Below are 18,921 nucleotides of genomic sequence, written 5' to 3' on the forward strand. Positions count from 1 at the left end.
TCTATTTTAACAATGAAGACTCGGGAGCCAGATGCTGGGGTGAAAACCTACTAGCACCCAGCTGACCTGCCTATTCAGTTTACATCCTTTCTTATTCAGCTCAGATGACAGCCCAAGAGGACAAGGCCTGCTAGCTCACCCAACAGCACAGGAGAAAAAAGCCAAAAGTTCAAGGCCAAAGCACAAAAGAGCCCAAGAACTAGAAAGCTAAAGCCAAGGAGCTGAAGTGCTAAAGCTGAAGAGCCCCTCCCTTCTTCTCCACTCTGTCTTAAAAAAAAAAAACAAACTCTAAAACTCTAAGTCCCTCCTGCTACTTAATCTCTGTCAGCTGGTTTTTCACTCTGCTGGGGTTCAATTCCCAGAACCCACATGACTATTCACAACTGTCTGTGACTCTAAGATCTGACACCACCAGACACATATGCAGGCAAAACACCAACGTACATAAAATAAAAATAAATAAGTCACTTTTAAAAAGGAAAGAAAGAAACAAAGGAAGAAAGAAAAACAGAACCTGGGCTCAAGCAATCTTTCTGCCTCCTGACAAACCAGGGCCACAGGTTCACACAAATACCCACTTGGCAAGTTTATTTAGGAATTAATGAGGAAATTAATCAATTAGGAAATGTCTTTTCCTAATTGATATAAAAACTCTTGTCACTCAGCTGCTTCTGGTAACTGCTTTCCCTCATCCCTTCTAAAAGAGTCTCTTGGGAATGACTAAAAGAAAGTTTGACACCTAGTAACAGACAATTTGTTTTAAAATAATGCCTTTCGGTTGGGACACAACTCAGTGTTACAATGTCTAGCATGCATGGAGCCCTGGGTTCCACACCCAGTCAAAAAAAAAAAAAAAGAAATAATGCAATTACAACTTCCAGCAGCAGAATCCTCAAACTTCGGGGAATCTGAAACAATCCAGGATACCAGATGCGTGCACACACACTCACAACACAAACACCACACACTCACAACACAAACAACACACCCATGCACAACACACACGCAGGACCATCTAGAGAAGAGCCTTCTGGTCCCATGGGTTCTCGGAAGCTCTGTTTTTTAAATAAAAACACCTCCTTCCTGAGGGTGGGGGCAGGATTCTCAGCTCTCACTCTCAAGAGTGAGACCCACAAAATAAAAGTTCCTGGACTAACTGAAAGGTCCCAGTTACCTGGCCCCTCCCCCTCTCTGATCGCCACCTACCATACCCCTCTCCCCAGCTGTGCAAAGCAGACTGTCCTCCCATTCTAGCGGCGCTGTCCCTCCTGGATGCCTTCCTTGTTCTTCCTGTGTCTGCTCTCCTGCTTGCCCGTGTTCCCGCAGGACACTGGCTGCTCTTGTTCGTGCAGAGCGTGCTATGGTACCCACGTCCGTTTCCTAAGCTGCTCACTGGCTGGAACACACGATGGGTTCCCTCCCTTGAGGCCCATGGCTCCTGGATCTCTCTCCCCTCCAGCCCCAGCCCCAGCCCGGTAACCTGGTGGTGTCAGTAGATGGTGGGGGGGTGGGGAGTGGGGGCGGGGGGGGGGAGAAGGTGGAGTAACATTGTCCTCGGCTGCTTTTCCAGCTGTATCACTAAAACAAAACGTGCCCCTTCTGCTGCCAGAAGCACATGCCCACAAATATGCTCAGACAACGAGGCTCAGGGTTTCACTGCTTCCCTGCCGCCATTTAGAGTAAAAGGGATGTAAGCGGCCATTGAAAGGGCGCTGCTTAACGATATGCAAAACGGACACAGCTGTTGGATAATAGGAAGCAGATGTGGGTGCCACCCGGGGGACGCTGCCTAAGGCCTGCTCTAAAGAGAGGCTGGTGCTGGGACTGCCGATTTCACAGCATGTGCTCAGCCTGTGCAAGGTCCTGGCTGCTTCCCTCAGTACCGAAGGGGAAAAGGTAAGAGTGTAACCTGGAGCAAAACATATGAGGTTTAAGGGGGCAGAAACAAGACGGTTTGGCGGTAAAGGTGCTTGCTGCCAAGCCAAGCCTGACCAACTCAGGTTCATTCCTGGGGCACATGTGGTAGTCAGGAGTGGTGGGGGTGCCTGTAATCTGCTAGAGAGTTTAGGAAAACCAGAGCTACACCCTAAGACCCTCTCTCAGGAAGAAAAAGGAAGGAAGGAAGGAAGGAAGGAAGGAAGGAAGGAAGGAAGGAAGGAAGGAAGGGGAGAAAGAAAGAAAGAAAGAAAGAAAGAAAGAAAGAGAGAGAAAGAGAGAAGAGAAGAGAAGAGAAGAGAAGAGAAGAGAAGAGAAGACACTCTTAAAACATTTCCTCCCACCTTCATCTGTGTAGCACGGCACACGCCTCCCTCACCCCCACAAAATCATTTGAGCTAGTCTTTTGTGGAGTGGAGAGCACAATACTGGAGAGAGAACCTAGGGTCTCACTGTAGCAGTGACAAAATCCCATGACCAAAGGCAGCTTGAGAGTTTACTTTGGCTTACGAGTTCATAGAGTCCATCACAGTGGGAAGGGCATGCACCAGGAGCGGGGGGCTGGCTGATCAAAATGGATCTACACACAAGAAGCAGAGAGAGAGCAGGAAGTAACCTGTAAATCCTCAAACCCCCCCCCCACACACACACACCTTTAAAGGTTCCACAACAGTGCCGCCAACCGGGGGCCCAAATGTTCAGATACAGGAGACTGTGGGGTCCGTGTCTCATTCAGCCACTACACTCATGCAGGCCGGGCAAATGCTTTACCACCAGAGCTGAACCCTCAGCCTGGACACACAAAATAAAATCATAAATGCACCGACGCTTTTAAATAAAATAACGAGTAATAGACTGAAAAGGACAGAGGTGCCGCATGGTGGCGCCTGCCGTTAACTCCAGGAAATCAGGAGGCAAACATATCACAAGCTCAAGGTCATCCTTGGCTATGTAGTGAGTTTGCGGCTAGCCTGGGCTACCTAAGACAACACAAGTCTGATAATAATAATAACCTTTGTTTTATCTATTTTTATTTTATGTGCACTGATGTTTTGCCTGCATGTATGTCTGTGTGAGGGTGTCAGATCCCCTAGAACTAGGGTTACAGACAGGTGTGAGCTGCCATGTGGGTGCTGAGGATATGAACCCGGGTCCTCTGGAAGAGCACATGAGGGCTCTTAACCACTGAGCCATCCCTCCAGTCCCCATTTCTTTTTCTTATCAAAGCAGTATCAAAGTTTCTCTCTCTCTCAGTCTCTCTCTCTTCTTTCTTTTCTTTTCTTTTTTTTTTTTAATTGTCGTTGTTTTGTTTTTCGAGAAAGGGTTTCTCTGTGTAGCCTTGGCTGTCCTGGAATTTGCTCTGTAGACCAGGCTGGCCTGGAACTCACAATGCTGTGTCTGCCTCCCGAGTGCTGGGATTAAAGGTGTTCACTACCACCTCCCGGCCGGAAGTCGCTACATACCTGAGGGATAACCCTGAACTTCTGACCTCGGCCTTCACCTCTTGAGTGATGGAATGACAGGCGAGGTGTCCAGCATGAAACCTCGGGCATTGTGCATACCAGACAGGCATTCGCAAACCTGACCTACAACCCCAGCCCCAGGAAAGACCGTGAGCTCAAGACAAGTCTAGACCGCAAAGAGAGATGTGCCTCGGGGTTTAGTTTGCAGATCCCTTCCTGCCTGCCTGAAGCCACCCCGGTCCTGGACCCTCTTGGAAGAGAGCGGTTGCGAGACCTTCCAAACATGGCCACCAGAGGGCGCGCCGAAGCAGCCGCAGTGGCGAAGGGCGTGGGTGCTCCCGGGGAGCCAGCCGGAAAACAAAGCGGTCTTATTTTCAGAAGGCCGAAGAGGCCCCCACGGAGCGCCCACGCTCCGCCTCCTCCTAAGTAAACGAATTTAATCAAGATTTAATTTATTCCGAACTGTATCCAACAATTAACGAAAGATTACCCCCTCCGCTTCCTTTTCTTTTTCCGTGTTTAAAATAGGTTCCCCCTAACTTCAGCAGTTGGATTTTAATGACCCTCTCTCAGGAGCTCAGCCGAGTAGGTGGGTCCTGCCTTTCCCACCCGGCTTTGATTTACATCTCCCATCATCTCAGTATGTCATTTTTGTCTGAAGATAACTAACCTATTTCCACAAACCCCGGGCAGAAACACATTCTGCTCCGGCCACCACTTATCCCACCGTTTCAAGCACACGAACACACACAGTAGAAAACCCATTTCTGCACGCACACACCCTTCTTATTTTCGTCTGCTGCTGCCTCTCTGACGTGACCATTACGTAAGGAGGGGACTAGAAACGATTGACACTTGGTTCAACCTTAGCCTGTGCCTCGTAGGCGAGAGGTCTGTCTGTGTGGGGCTAGGATGGTTTGGACTACCCACCTGACACCTCCAGAGGCAGCCCCCGGGCACACCCGGGCCTCTGAGAATGTCTGCGGGAACTGTGTTGACTGAGGTCGCTGCTGTGGGTGGACCGTCTTAACTGTGGACTTGACCATCCCCTGAGCAGGGATCCTGGGCTGGACAAAACGGACAGGGCAGGCCAAGCACTGACCAGAGCGCGTGAATCCCTTGCTTTCTGCCCTTGACTGCGGATGGAAAGAACCAGCCGCTTCACGCTCCCTGACACCTTTCACCCCCCAAAATGACAGTCTGGCTGTGGCCTAGAACCTTTCTCCCATCAGGTGCTTCTGTAGGAGTTCCTTCTCACAGCTCCAGGACACAACACCGAGACGGGGAATAAATATTATTTGGGCTGCAAAAAGAATAAAGGGCCGACACATGAATTAGCCCGAGCACCACGCCACCTGGAAGAAAGCAGCCACAGGGGGGGCGCACCTCATGTTCACCGTTGGTGTGAGATGTCCAGGAGAGGCATCCGCAGACACAGAGGGGACATTAGTGGTTTCCTGGGGCTGAGTGCAGGGGTGGTGGAGAGGTGGGGCTTCCTTGGTGACAAAAAGAAAATAAAATCATCTTTTGATTTTATTTTAGGATTTCAGTTACGAGGGCAAGTTCCGGTCCTTACAGAAGCTGCACATTGGTGATAAACCAGTAGATGAAGAGACAACACATCACACGGGTCTGAGGTGACACGGGAGAAAGCAGGCTCTAGTCAGCACCGCCTGCAGAGACCCTGGTCCTGTCCAAATGGCCCTGTGTGGGTCACATGCCTGTTCATGCAGGCCGGCCCCCTATATGGGGAGTTCCAAGCCAGCCAGGGCTACATAGTGAGACGTGGGGAGGGGGGAAGGTAAATGATAACAATCGCTGGGCCTCATCAGGCTATGCCTGTGCCCTTCCACAGAGCTACCTCCTTAACCGCGAGGTCTGTGGGGCTTTGGCTGGAAATGCAGTTCAGCTGGTAGAGGGGCTTGCTTTCGCGCAGGAAGTCCCTGATTCCATCGCCCGCACCACATAAACTAGTCATGGTGGCCCACACTCCCAACCCCAGCACTTAGGAGGTGGAGACAGGAGGGTAAGAAAGTTTAGGTCATCCTAGGCTACATAGTTCCGAGGTCAGCCTGGGCTACCTGAGACTTGAGGACAGACCAGGGTCTCCTGCTGGGCAAGTGCTCTGTCGCTGAGCCACAGTTCCGGCAAACTGATGGCTGTAGCGAAAGGCCTATCGGTGATCCTGACGTCAGTCCTTTTCTATTTTATTTTTTAATGTCTGGATGGATGGCCACAGATCACGCGCATGCAGTACCGATGTGGGCCAGAAGGGGGCCACGGAACCCTTGGCGCTTTGGTGACGGAAGGTTGTGAGCCGCCCTGTGCTCCTCTCAAACCTCTGCAAGACCGTGGGGAGGTTCGGAGCGGAGGGGGCCTGTGGGAAATCCCTGCACTTCCTGTTCCGTTTTCCTGTAAGCTCGCGGCTGTTCTTATAAGATTGCTCTCTGAAGGCCAGTTAAAAATTCGTAGTTGGGCCGGATGTGGAGGTGCACACCTTTCATCCCAGCCAGGACTTGGGAGGCAGAGGTAGGTGGATCCTGAGTTCGAGGCCAGCCTGGTCTATAGAGCAAGTTCCAGGACCACACAGAGAAACCCTGTCTAAAAAAATTTTTTTTCTTTAAATAAAATGATTTGTAGTTGGGCACTGAGGACTTAACTCGGACAGGGGAGTGCTGGTCTAGCAGGCATGAACCCTGGGTTTCATCCCTAGGTCCCCAGGACCCCAGGACCCTGGTGATCTGTGCGTGAAATCCCAGCACTCAGGAGGTGGAGGCGGGAGGATCATCCCGTCTGTCTTCAAGGCCATCCTCAACTACATAGTTTGAGGCCGGACTAGATAAAAGACCTTATCATTGATTAAGTAAGTAAGTAATTGATAAATTAATCCATTATGGGCTAGACATGGTGGCAAGTGCCTGTAATGTCAACACTTGGGAGGCTGAGGCAAGAGGCTACCTGGCTAGGCCCCAACTCATAATACAAACACAGCGCTGGCAACAGGGCTCAGCAGTTAGGAGCGCTTGCTGCTCTTCTGAAGGTCCCAAGTTCGGTTCCCAGCACCCAAGTTTCACAGTTCACCCTTGCCTGTAACTCTAGCTCTCGGGTAGCGGACACACCCATGCTCAAGTGACACACATGCATATAAGTAAAAAATAAAATAATAAGTCTTAAAGGAAAAAAAACTGTTTAAAATGAGAAAGTTATTGAAGAAAGTAGGTCCTAAATTAGACATGGAGTCATAAATTCTAAAGGAAAGCCAATGTAATCTAAGCCTGCAGGTGCTTTGTCTTTATGATCGGTGCAAGCTACGTTTTACAAGTGTCCTAAGGCAGCATTTTTAGGTCTGAGGCCCTCCATATGCCTAGAAATGAGCTCAAGCTTGACTACAGAAGGGTTTCTGGTGGTTAGATAAAAACCAGCATTCCGGGAGGGTGGGATCGGGAGGGGAGGAGGGAGGGGCTTATGGGGGGGATACAAAATGAATAAAGTGTAATTAATAAAAAATAAAAATAAAAAAACCAGCATTCCTCAGACGCTTATGGGAAAGAACCTTGTTCTTCGGCGACTGTGGCAGCCGACATTATTTTATTTAAGATGAATGTTGCATATATGGCCAGGTGTAGTGGCACGCACCTTTAATCCCCACACTTGGGAGGCAGAAGCAGGCGGCTCTTGGGAGCCAGCCTGGTCTAAACAGTGAGCCCCCAATTCAAAAAAAACAAATTACACATATATTTAAATAGCCATTTTTTAAATTAAAAAAAAAATAACAAAAAAACCCACATTTTTTAAGCAGGCAGTCAGTGGTGGTGGTGCATACTTTTATCCTAGCACCTGGGAGACAGAGGCAGGTGGATCTCTGTGAGTTCAAGGCCAGCCTGGTCTACAGAGCTAGTTCTGGGACAGCCAAGGCTACACAGAGAAACCCTGTTTCAAAAGAATTGAAAAACAAGTTTAGATATATTATATTTATTTTAGGTGTGTGAATGTTTTGCCTGCTTGTACGTATTTATATTACTTCCATACAGTGCCTGGGGAGGCAGAAGAAGCCATCAGGTCCTGAAACTAGAATTGCAAATCATTACTAGCCATCATGAGGGGCGGGGGGGGGGCAGGTGTTGCTGGGAATGAGCCTGAGTCTTCTGCAAGAACAGCAAGTGCTCTGGGCCATCTTGCCAGGTTTGGCGGCAATCTTTTTTTTTTAAGTCAGAGAGGCAAACACCCATAGTCTCAGCTACTCTCAGTATTGCTTGAGCATCCTGGGCTAGTGACTCTGTCTTTTGTTGCTGTTGTGTTTGATACAGGGTTTCTCTGTGTAATGGCCCTCGATGTCCTGAACTTACTGTGTAGACCAGCCTGGCCTAGAACTCATAGAGCTTCCCCCTGTCCCTGCCTCCTGAGTGCTGGGATTAAAGGCATGTGCCACCTGGCTTGCAATAATAATCACAACAATAATAATAACGGCTAGAGAAATGGCTCAGTGGTTAAGAGCACTTGCTGCTTAGGGGAACCCAAGATCAGTTCCCAGAACCTACACAGCAACTCCTAACTGTCTGAAACTCTAGCTCCAGGGGATCTGAAGCCTGCTTCTGGTCTCTACAGGCACCAAGCCCACGGCAGTGTACAGACATACACGCAGGTAAAACATCCATGCGCACAAAATCAAAATCAATAAATATTTTACATTATAAGAAAAACAGAATCAATCCCCCGGTCTGGGGTTGTGGGCTTGCCTAGCATATGTGAGGTTTGATCCTCGGGCCCACAAGATCGTTATCAATCAATCAAATCTCAACTCACAATGAAATCTCACCCAGGTCAGATGAACTAGGGGCCATCAACTGCAGGAGATCATGGCACTTACTTCACCCAAGAGACGAAGGCATGCTAAGGCTGGAGGCAAGAGAGCGCCTGCCAGGGAGTCTAGCGGAGGAATCGAGTGTGTCTGGTTAGAGGGACCGCCCGGCACGGGTGAGAGTGTGTCCAAGCCCTGAGAGCTAGAACCCGCCTGGCTTTGGATGAAAAGCAGGCTGTATGCAGCGATGACGCTGGAAAGGTGGGCAGGGACCAAAGCCTAGGAGCTCCAGAATTCTCTCTCAGGTTCCCGTCCTAGCTCAAAGGGCGAGCGAGGCTGTTAGAAGGGGAGAGGCTCTCCCGGTCAGATGTGAGCTGATTGAAGAAAGCAGATGATCCCTGGCTGCTGGGAGGAACACTGTACTGAAAGCAGCTGGCACCTCAGTGAAAGCCTGGCCCATGAAAGGTGTGGGAGGAAGGGGCGGACTCCAGAAACGCTGTGCAGGCAAACCAGACTAGGCCTGCTGGGACGGGACCTATGGGGGTTGTGGGGGGGACGGCAGGGGGGTCGCTGATCTCCAGGTTCTAGCTTGGCCACGGAGAGGATCTGAGCCTGGAAACCAGGTGAGAAACCACGGGAAGGAAGGAGAATTTGTCCAGTAGGCCTGGGACATGCAGAGCGCCAAGGCCCTGTGGATTCCTGGGTAGGGATGCGCAATCCGCCATTTTAGAGAGAGACCCGGCTGGATGAGAACAATGTGTGCCGTGGGCTTGGGTAGCCAGACCAGGGACATGGAGGTAGGATCACACTGACGCCAAATAAAAGGGTAGATAGATTAGACAGATAGAAATGGTTGAATGGATGAAGCACTTGCCATGCAAGTATGGAGACGCGCGTTTGGATCACCAGAATTCAGGGAAAATCTGGTGCAGCAGGGTACATCTGTAATCCCAGCGCCCCTACAGAGACAGAGACGATGGGATGGGAGAGCCCCCGGAGGCTCGGGGGCCAGCTAGCCCGGCATCTGCAGCAGTGAGCAACAAGTAAGGTTCAACCCTTGAAGCTGTTCTCTGATCTCCGCACAGGTGCAGTGGCAGTTGTACCTTATTTCCATCCTCACCTCCCTCACAGAAAGGGGGTGAGGGGGAGAGGGAGATCTGTTTTGTTGTTTTGAGATAGGTCTCACTACAGTGTTTTTTGTTTGTTTGTTTTGTTTTGGGGGTTTTGTTGTTTTAGTTTTTTGGGACAGGGTTTCTCAGTTAGTCCTGGCTATCCTAGAACTCTCTCTGTAGATGAGGCTGGCCTCGAACTCACAGAGATTCACCTGCCTCTTGCCTCCTGAGTGCTGTGGTTAAAGGTGTGCACCACCACTGCCGGGCCCTAGAATTGGGGGGCGGGGGGTAGTTGTTGACTCTGAGCTAGGCAGCCAGCAACAAAGCCATCCCCTCACTGCTCCTGGACTCTTGACTAGTTGTGATGATAAACAGAGATTGTTTTCATCCTCCAGTCGCATGCTTCCTTTGACAAGAAGAAGCAAGGCACTGTTTAGATACCGGTTTGTGGGGGGATTTTGTTTTGTTTGTTTGTTTCTGTTTTTTGAAACAGGGTTTCTCTGTGCGACTTTGGCTGTGTTAGACTCACTTTGTAGACCAGGCTGGCCTCAAACTCACAGAGCTCTGACTGCATCTGCCTCCCTAAGTGCTGGGATTACAGTTTAGACACCTTTTTTTTTCCCCCCTATACTGACTCCTTTAGAATCCACTAATGACCACTGGCCCCCAAGCCCTGAAACTAAAATGAGACTCTAAGAAGATGACGAAAGATGCTACTTTATTCCCTGGGTCAGACCACATCTTCTTGTACGACACCCAAAACCACAAAGAACAGAAGTAAAGACATGGGTAAATCGGACTCAGAATAGAGGTGTAGGGGTCAGACTGAAACAGCGCCCTGGATTTGCTCCCTTGCGCCAGATAAACAAACAAATAAGCAGATAATCTGCACATGTGTGTTCGTCCACACCTGAGGTGTGTACTTGCCATGGCCTTTGTATGACAGTCAGAAGACCACCTGTAGGAGTTTGTCTCTGGTCAGATTTGTGCCTTCATCAGCTGAGCCGTCTCACTGGCCCTTATTTATTTTCTAATAAAAACATTTGAGACAGACTCGTATTTTATGGTCTAGATTGACCCATGCTTCCTATGGTCCCATCAGAGAGGCCCCCATTGCTTCTGTTCCTGCCTCGTGTGAGGAGCCATGGGAGCACATGCCTGGGGCGCCGCATGAATTGCTGAAGGAGGACAGATGTGAAAGCCTCTCACTTGCAAACTGAACTCATGTGACCTGTTACTGTCACATGAGGTAAATATTGTCGCTAAGGATGGCAGTCATCTCCCTGCACACCAGTCCTGCCCCTCAGACACAGGAACCCTTCTTCTGTCAGGACTGAGAAGCAAAAGCATGGTCACCTGCCACTGAGGCGGGAACTCAGAAGCTCCTGTGGGAATGGAGGAGAGTCAGTCAGCAGTCTTTTCCCCAGGGGTCTGTGCTGTTCAGACTTTGGGCCTTGCCCCAGCACAGAGAGCAGAGGCCTTCCAAGCCTCTCCTGGATGGAATCGTTTCTTCCATCTGTTTTCCATGCCCTGTCTGGGGAAGTATGAGTTGTCTGTAGCTTCTCAGGAAAGTCACACAACACTGCCCTTTCTTTACCCTTCACAGACGATTAAGGGAAGCTGAAGCCCTCCTCTCTGGACTTCCATCAGATATGACAGTCCATGATTTTCTCAATTCTGCACCTTGGGGTTATACACACAAAAGGGAGTACTCGGGCTCATGTGGCCTGCTGGCCAGTAGCCTCTTCTCTTCTGCTGCAGCCTTGAAGCGCTGTGAAGGGAAGGGCTATGTCCACTTTGATCAGAATTATGAACCCAGACACAAAAGGAGCCTCAAAATGTACTTATCAAGGACTTGAATGTTACTCACTAAAAAGTATGTGTGGTATGATGTGTGTGTGTGGTATGTGTGTGTGTGGTATGATGTGTGTAGTGTGTACTCATATGTGGTGTATGTGTGTAGTGTGGTATGTGTATGTGGTGTGTGTGTACACATGCAGAGTCAGAGGAAGAAGCTGGGTGTCTGCCCTTCACTGTGTTCCCGTGAGACAGGGACACTCACTGAACATGCACTAGGCCGGGCAGCCAGCAAGCCTCAGTGACCCTCCTGTATCCACCGACACAGCACTGTGGCTAGAGCCCCCACACAAACACACACAGCTATGGCAGCTTTTTGTTTAAGTGTCGGTACCGGGATCTGAACTCAAGTGTTTCCGCAGCACTGGCTCTTACCCACTGAGGCATCTCTCCAGCTTCAAACAATCATTTTCAAGTTCAATGTTTGACATGATATTTTGGAGAGAGGGAGAAAAAAAAATGATCCTTTACCTAATACATGGTTCTGCTTTGCCATGGAATTTACAGTCTGCAAATGACAGAACAAAATAAAACAAAACAAAAGCAATATTTAAAGCTCTCCATCAGCAGACCAAAAAAAAAAAAAAAAATTAGACTTACCATACATCAGTTCAGCCTGAGACCCCAGCAGGCCGGGAAAGGCTATTTGGAAACAATTGCAAAAATTCTGTTTGTGGTGTAATTAAATAATAGCTCTCTGTAGGAGTTTGAATGGCCAGCTGGAGATACCGGAGAGGATTTCTATGACTTAATGGCACACTGGCTTCTCAGACCTCCAAGCTGAATATGTGTGTCATTTTTTTCTATAGCAGCATTTTATCCAAGTACATTATTCAGCTTTTAAAATATGTTTATAGGAGCTGGGGGTTATAGCTCAGCATGACAGAGAGGCCTGGGCTTCAATACTCATCCCCTGCCCCCAAAGAAATGTTTGCAAACTTCCTAGGAAGAGATGTTACCCAATCCTGCTCCCCGCGACCACAGAATGTTCTAGTACAGTGTGCGAGGTAGAGACACAAAGAGGTCTGTGGGGATGCTGAGGAGCAGCAGGTTATCTGCTTAGTGTCTTCCCACAGCTTTAGGGCTGTTTTCAGCTGAGGAGGATTAACGGTGTTTCCCACCTCAGGCTAATGGCCAGGAAGATGTCCCCGAAAGAAATTAAAAATAAGTAAGCCAAGGAGACGTCTTAGAGAAAGATAAAAATGGATTTTTTTTTTTAAAGCAAGGATTAGATTTTAAAGTGTGGAATGGTTCAAGAATTTCTATGTCATCCTTACATAGGGACCATACTAATCTTTTTAATTGTTCCAGTTTTAGATGCATGCTGTCAAACCCAGGAGCACACACATTTTTTTATAGAATTTTATAAAAATGATATTTTTATAGTCTGCTGGGCCTCATCTCTGCGCCATCTTCAAGCTTGGTTGTATGTGTAGCATAGTGCTTTCTTTCTTTTTCTTCTTCCTCCCCCCTCCCCTCTTTCACTTCCTCTTTTAACATAAGAGTCACACTGTTGCCCAGGCTGGCCTCAGACTCCTGGGCTCACCAGCCCTCACTTCCTCAGCCTCCAGAATAAATGGTGCCGTGAGAACAAACCACTACATCTGTCTTCTCCACTTCCTCCTCCTCTTCCTCCCCTCTTCTCTTCATCAGCACAATGACCTCCAAGTTTTCAGCGACCTGACATGAAGCATTTAGGTCCCCTCAAGAGAACTCTTCCACTGGACATCTCATGTTCTAGGGTTGGTTGCCTGCCTCCTCCACTCTTTGCTTACACAGTAGGTAGCTGAGCCCCCTTTCTCCAAAGGTGGCCTAGCTTTCTGAGTCCCCGAATCTTATTTTCCATGATCTGGGGACAGGGCCACCGCTCTCCGTTCTGCAGAGGCGCCTTGTCCTGAACTAAGGCACATGGAATAGATAGAGAGCTAGCAAATCCCACAGAGGCGGTGAGCTGGTTACCGCCGGTGACGCAGCGATGCCCAGTAGTCCCCTCCTTGTGATGCGCTTCACTCTGTGTGAGCCCCAGAGCTGGCAGCTCCAGCAGCACCCTGTTAGAAATGAAGACCAGGCCAGGCTGGACCTTCTACATCAGCTCAGGAAGGCAGCTCGAGCTGCCATTTTTAACCAGTCTACCTGACTCTGTTTGAGACAGGGTCTCTTGTAACTCAGGCTGGTCTTAAATCCACTATGTAGTTGAGGATGACCTTGATCTCCTGCCTCTATGTCCCAAGTACTGGGATTTCAGATGGGACACCATGTCGGTGTTTCTTTGGTGCTTAGGCTAGAGCCCACAGCTTCTTGCATGTGAAGCAGGCTTTCATCCAACTGAGCTGTGTGCCTAGTCCCTCAGATAGTGCAAAGCTACTGCCTCAGGCGATTACATACCAGACCCTACTTCACACCAGAATCTTCTTGGAAGCCATGGACAACCCTAATGTTCAATTTTCTTCCCCAACCCAATGCCAAGATGCAGGCGTCAGTACTGTTGGTAATTCTTACAAGTCAACCCACCGTCCTGAGCCGCAGTATCACCTGAGAATTTAGGAGAAATTTAGAATCCCAGGCTTGGCCCCAGGGCTCATGCAGACTGCACTTTAACCTGGGGGACCCTCCTGACACACTAAAATATGAGCCTGTTTCTGATATGGCTCAGTCTCAGGGAGTACCCACTGAAGCACCAGGCTCTTGTGTCAAAGGTACAGAACAGATAAATGGTCAGTAATATTCATAGAAATAGAAACGGTTCACTAAGAAACAGAAAACCACCGGGGTGGTGGTGGCACATGCCTTAATCCCAGCCCTCGGGAGGCAGAGGCAGGCTGATTTCGGTGAGTTCGAGGCCAGCCTAGTCTACAGAGCGGGTTCCAAGACAGCTAGGGCAACAAAGAAAATACCCTATCTCAAAAAACAACAAAAATCAGCAATGAAGACAGACAGACAGAAAGACAAGATGACAAAACCAAACAAAGGCAGAAAGGCAGAGTCTGGAGAGTGGGAGTGGACTAGAGAATGGGAAAGACGGAGCCACTCAAAAGCTCTGGGGCCATGAGGCTCCTCGCCTTTTGTATGTCACCTCTGTGCACTCCTGTAGCTGATTTTCTCACGTATGCTTCCACTGTTGCAGGCAGTTCACGTGGGAAAGGTTTGCAGTCTGCCAATTGGCTTCTACCGAATGCTAATCCTGAAGCCGCTCTCTCCAGACCCCACCACTCTCCTGACAAAAGCCCTAGCCTGGGCTATAAAAATTCAATCTAAGATGTGTCTGGAACTTTCTGATGTACAGATCAATGACTTCCTGCAGCTAGTCTGGCCGCCCAGGAACGATTATTATTGGGTTTGTGTAGCTGTTCTCTGTTTCTCTAGGACCTGGCTTTCCTGTCCCCACCAATAGATGCGAACAGCATCAGACTGAATCATTACCTTCTGTGATCGCCTCCAGGGGGCCCTAGAGAGTAAGCCAGAGAGGAGGTGGCTCTTTAATTAACACAGGGCTGTGACTCTGGCCGCCATGTTATTAATTACTGCCTGTTACTCCCTGGTGGCGCCCTCAGAGCAAGCTATTTCTCACTCATCCCGCCCTGCCCTGCCCCACCCTCCAGTTTCCCTTCTTACTGGAGGTTACTCAACATTTTAGCAGACTACTACGCAGTGATTTGAAAGTGAAACTAAGGCTGTCTCAGAATTGGAACAAAGTTGCATCTGGAGAAGTATTTCCTTAAACACTCAGAAGGAGCCCCAGAATGAAATGGGCGAAACTTGTGATCAAGAACCTTTTGGGTTAATCTGGTCCATGTGCTTCATTTGTTGTTTTTGCCCTTTGCTTGAAAGGGATGAGGGAAGGGGGAAGAAATTCTTGTTTTGTTTCTTTAATGTGATGGGTTCTTTAGTGGTGGTGGTTGATGTTTATTTTTGCTTTGAGACAGGATCACATGTCACCCAGAGGGCTTCAAACTTATTTTTAGCCAAGAATGATCTTGAACTTCTTCCTCTCTCCACCGCCTTCAGGCAATGTGCCACCATGCCCAGTGTGAAAGTGGCTCAAGTGCCTGTGGGGTCCTGAAGCGTCTGTTGACCTCCGTCCCTGTGTGCAGGCAAGGCATGGGGCAGGGCCTTGTGAACTGGGCAGTGGGGCGCAAAGCGGCGAGAGTTGCTGGGCTGAGGACGCTTGGGTTACTCAGAGGGAATAACTGTCTTGGGGCTCAGTTTCCTCATATCTAAAATAAGGGGTTCCACTAGGCATCACAGTGCACACCTGTAACCCTAGCTCTCAGGAGGTAGTCGCAGGCAGACTGTGAGTTTGAGTCTAGCCTGGGCTGTGTAACAAAACTGTGTCTCAAAAAAATAAAGCTAAAACTGGGTGTGGTGGCCCACATCTGCAAACTCAACATTCAGAAGGCAGAGCTAGAAACGGGAGGATCAGAAGTTCAAGGTCCTCAGCTACAGAGCTGTTTCAAGCCCCGGATACAAGAAATCCTGTCAAATAAATACACAACCTAAAGGAGTTTGACTATTGGAGAATACAAAATCCGTCAAAGGCTTACAGGGGTTTCCCAGGCATCTGCAGGGCTAAGAGAAGCCCTTCCTTCATCTTTTTCCCATTAGCCTCTGGGGGGGGGGGGCTCCATTGTTGCAGATTTCAACAGAGAGGATGGATGGATAGATGGATGGATGGATGAATAGATAGATGGAAGGCCAGTTGTGGTGCTGCACACCTGTGATCCCAGCACTCTGGGAAGCAGAGGCAGGCGGATCTCTGTGAGTTTGAGACCAGCCTAGTCTACAAAGCAAGTCCAAGTCCGGGACAGCCAAAGCTACACAGAGAAACCCTTTCTCAAAAAAACAAAAAAGAGAAAGAAAAAAGATAGATAGATAGATAGATAGATAGATAGACAGACAGACAGACAGATAAATCTCTTTCTGGACTTTCATTTAGGACATTTCAATTTATAAATTTTTGGAACTATGCCTCTCCTCCCTGCCCCCCCCTTCCTGTAGAATTTGGAATCCAGAGAAAACACCCCTGAGGCACAGCTCACCTGAAGCCAGTTCTGTGATGACCAATAACGATACCCCAAGACTGCCTCAGAATCCAGTTCTACCTGCTGTGTAAATACGCTACACGGTTGTGCAGGTGTAGATGAGCCTCTGTTTTATATACTCTGTAATAAGGAATGGGGTACCCATTCTGAGTTGATAGTAAGAGAAATGAGTGGGAATAAGAGATCCAAGGTGCATGCCACAACAAGCAATAGCTAACTGAATAGTTAGACTTCCAGGGAAGTTTGAGGAAAGGCAGGTTCAGTTACGATAATCATTGTGGGTCAGGGTTCTTTTGTCAGTGCAGTAGGGATAGGTAATGGCACCTGCCCATCAGGCCTATGGCAAGAGGAGCTCCCAGCCTATCAAACAAGGCCCAGGTGATGGGTCAAGTTTGTAAGCCCAGCGCTTGGAAGACAGAGGCAGCTGTATTTCTGTGTATTTGAAGCAAGCCTAGTCTAGGGAATTAGTTTCAGCCAGGCTACATAGTGAGACTGTTTAAAAACAAACAAACAAAAAGAGCCCGGACCCTGATTGGATAATAAACCAACCAAAAGAGCAGAGAAACAACCGTGCCAGGAGAGGCTTGCTGTCGCAGACTGGGGTAGACTGTCGGCTTAGGAGCAGCAGGAATTAGTTTCTCAGAGTTCTAAGGTCTGGGAAGTCCAACAGTCAAGCCGCCAGCAGATTCAGTGTCTGAGGAGGGCCTGCTTCTGTAACTTTCGTACTACACATTCCCACGGTAGAAGGTGTAATGGTTTAAATATGAAATGTCTCCCACAGGCCCAAGTATTTGAACAAGTTACTCCGTCTCCATGTGGTGGTGCTGTTCAGGAAGGTTGTACAAACTTGGCATGTTTGTACATGCCATGTACATGTACATGTACATGGGGCGTGGCTGCAGAAGCGATCAATAGAGTCTGGCCTTATGGGTCATGGTTGAGCCTGTCTCTTTCTTCACATCCCTCCCCATTGATTTTTTGAGACAGGGTTTCTCTATAAAGCCCTGACTGTCCTAGAAATTCAATCTGTAGATCAGGCTGGCCTTGAACTCAGAGAGCCACCTACTTCTACCTCCCAGGTGCAGGGATTAAAGGCATGCACCACCACACGCTGGTCAGCCGAACCTGTTTCTGACCCAAGTTCTCCCTCTCTGTCTCCCTCAAGGGCTCTATGGAGATTTGAGGAGCCCCGGACATGTTCTGGACACCGTGAACTCTGTTGTCCCTTTTCTGCCATTATAGATTATGGCTGCTCAAACCGTGAGCCCAGATAAATCTCTGGCCTCCCTTCAACTTTTTTCTGTCAGGTCTTCTGTCTCTGTAATGAGAAAAAAAAAAGTAGCTGTACAAAATAAGGCCTCTTCTTACGGATGCTAGTCTTCTTCCTGAGGGCTCAATTCCCGTGACCTCTCAAGTGCTGGGATGACAGGTGCGCACCACCACAGCCCAGGGCTTATCCAGTGTTTAGGGCTGAGCCAGGGTGTCCTCCTCTTTAGGCAAGCACTCTACCAACTGAGCTAACCTCTCCAGCTCCCAAAGCCACAGAGCAGGAAGTAGAGACAGAGAGAGAGGGAGAAATTGGGTTAGAAACAGGCTCCATTGATTGACCAGTGTGGTGGTGCTTACCTTTAATCCCGGCACTGGGAAAGTAGAAGTAAGTGGATCTCTGAGTTCGAGGCCAGCCTTGTCTACAGACCAAGTTTCCAGGACAGCAGTTTTTAATCCATGAGTCGCGACCCTTATGTGGGTTTAACGACCTTTTCACAGGGGTCACCTAAGACCACCAGAAAACACAGATATTGATATTATCATTCATAACAGTAGCAAAATTACAGTTCTGAAGTAGCAACAAAAATAATCTTATAGTTGGGGGAACACCGCAACATGAGGAACTGTATGAAAAGTTTGCAGCATTAGGAAGGTTCAGAAGCACTCTGTTCTAAAACATCATCCTGAGAGCTGGGTTTTCAACAGGTGAGGCAAATAGAGGAGACATATTCAGACCCCACTGTGGTTCCATGGATGCTATTGACCCAAACTGCTTCTTTACAGACACTGTCAACTGTGGGGAGCTGCTTGTTTGTCAACCTACTTTGTTATTGAGTTCTCAGCGAAAAAACATGTTTTCACCCTGGCTTTCACCTGGAGACGGGGATAGGCAGGATTTTTTCTTTTTTTTTTTTTGCCAAGTCATTTCCTTTTTGCTTATGTGAGGATCACACAGACAAGTGGTTGAGGTAAACAAGTTTGACTTCTCGATGAACCGAGGTGCGTTGCTCTGACTATAAAAAGGAATTGTGACATAAACCTGTGCGGCAGTTTCTGCTGGCAGCCCTCTCGAACTTATCCCGTGTGTAGTGTGTTGGGTTTTTAAATTTTCTTTCAGTCCTCACTCCCCACTCAGGAACCGTTCGACTCTGCTGGCGGGCTCAGGCGGTCTGCCCGTTGGAGTGAGGAGCACCTGTGGCAATTCCTAACAAGTAAGTAGCAGGTTGGGTTCTAAAAGCTTTGACGGAAGAGCTGGCTCTCCCATGAAGACAGCAGCCACTGGCTTGTTTCCCCCAGGGAAGACCTGGAAATGCCTATTCAGAATACAGAGTGGCCTAAATATTGCGTAACTGCCAGTTAGGGGAGACAGGTGCCGGAGGCAAGCACAGCAGACACAGCAGCGCCTAGGTTCCTCTCTTAAATGGTTGATGGTAGGAGGCTCTCCTCCT

At 48.7% G+C, this 18,921-nt stretch overlaps 1 non-coding gene across 1 annotated transcript; it reads right to left on the reverse strand.

Moving 5' to 3' along the window:
• Positions 1-12,401: 12,401 nt before the first annotated feature.
• On the reverse strand, positions 12,402-12,507 carry LOC129691544 (U6 spliceosomal RNA). Its single transcript, XR_008722482.1, has one exon. It is a non-coding gene; the product is annotated as a U6 spliceosomal RNA (small nuclear RNA).
• Between the last annotated feature and the right edge of the window lie 6,414 nt (positions 12,508-18,921).

This window comes from Psammomys obesus, unplaced genomic scaffold (assembly GCF_907164565.1).
Source record: "Psammomys obesus unplaced genomic scaffold, mPsaObe1.curated_primary_1811, whole genome shotgun sequence".
Lineage (NCBI taxonomy): Eukaryota > Metazoa > Chordata > Mammalia > Rodentia > Muridae > Psammomys > Psammomys obesus.